The sequence below is a fragment of the Etheostoma spectabile genome, chromosome 8, assembly GCF_008692095.1.
Source record: "Etheostoma spectabile isolate EspeVRDwgs_2016 chromosome 8, UIUC_Espe_1.0, whole genome shotgun sequence".
Classification (NCBI taxonomy): Eukaryota; Metazoa; Chordata; class Actinopteri; order Perciformes; family Percidae; genus Etheostoma; species Etheostoma spectabile.
Window position 1 is genome coordinate 14,446,322 of NC_045740.1, and position 1,405 is coordinate 14,447,726.

Consider the following 1,405-nt stretch of genomic DNA (forward strand, 5'->3'; position numbering starts at 1 on the left):
CACCAACCACCTCATCAGTTGTGGTTTGGCCTAAAATGAACTCCTCGTTCCGGGATGTATCTTGACGTCCTCCTCCAAACTTCATTCTTACCCACTTTTCTTAACATCCACAAACCAACTCCTAATCCTACAAACGACAATTGTATTGTGTTCTTCCCCACAAACTTACACAGTGCGGAAATTCAGATGATGATGATGTGATGACTCATGTTACTTTCACATTATCGGACATAGTCATGAAATGAGAACATTATTTTCACATTTGTCACAAAAAGAGGTTAAATTAGCTCAATTAAAACATCTCTGGTTAGGGTTTGAGTGAAGGTTTTGAATATTTGCATCTTCACTCATCATCATTGAAGCAGAATACCCTAAAATAGTGCTTTGTCTCAGTGAACCGCTCACGCTCAATTCTTCTCTCTCTACCACCCTGCATTCTGTCTTCATTACCATCTGAAATATGTGCTTTGAAAGAAAATATCCATGATGGCTTAAAAAAAGAAAAAAGAAAAAAAAGGGCTTGCGTCCTTGCCTCGGATTTCCTCTTTAACCACAATGCTATCCACCACTTTTTTCCAGACTGAAATTTTTCAACAGCTATGGATTGCCAAGAAATGTCATCTAAAGTTTTTAAAGTAATGTATAGTTCCAAGAAGATGAACATTGACGATGATACTGACTTTGATTGTTGTTTTGGGTAAAATGTCTCCACAATTATTGAATTGATTGCCGTGAAATTTGGTAGAGCCATTCATTGTCCCCTTAGGATGAATTGTAATAAATTTGTTAATTGCATGACTTTTCATCATCAGGTCAAAGTTTACTTTATTCATTGAAATACCTCAACATCCACTAAAGGCATCGGCATAACACTTCACACATTCATGGTTCCCAGAGGATGAATCTAGCGGGTGAAATGACTCAACAACTATTGAAGGGATTGCCATACAATTTGGTACAAATCATCAGTTTTAATAACTTTGGGGATCCACTAACGTTTCAAACTTTAAATTTTTCCAATATTTAGATTTGAAACTAAATACCAGCAAAACTAATGACATACCACTTAGCCCAGCTACACTTTGTGATAAGCTCTAGTTAGCTTGCTAAGCTAAGATTGACTGATTGACTGTTGTCAATTCCAACTTGTAACCCTTTGCTGCATGTCATCCCCCTCTCTCCTCTTATAAGTATAAGCTATCCTGTCAAATAAAGGCCTAAAAATGCCAAAAACATGATCTTAAAAAAAACTCTCAGAAGACTAAATGAAACCATGCAGAAGACAAGCAAATACATCTTGATTTATGGATTTCAGTGCTGTAGGACAATTGCTTTATTCCCTAATAAAATTAAACGTGCAATTTTAAGAGGCAGCAAGATAAGCATCTAAAACCCTTAAATCTGT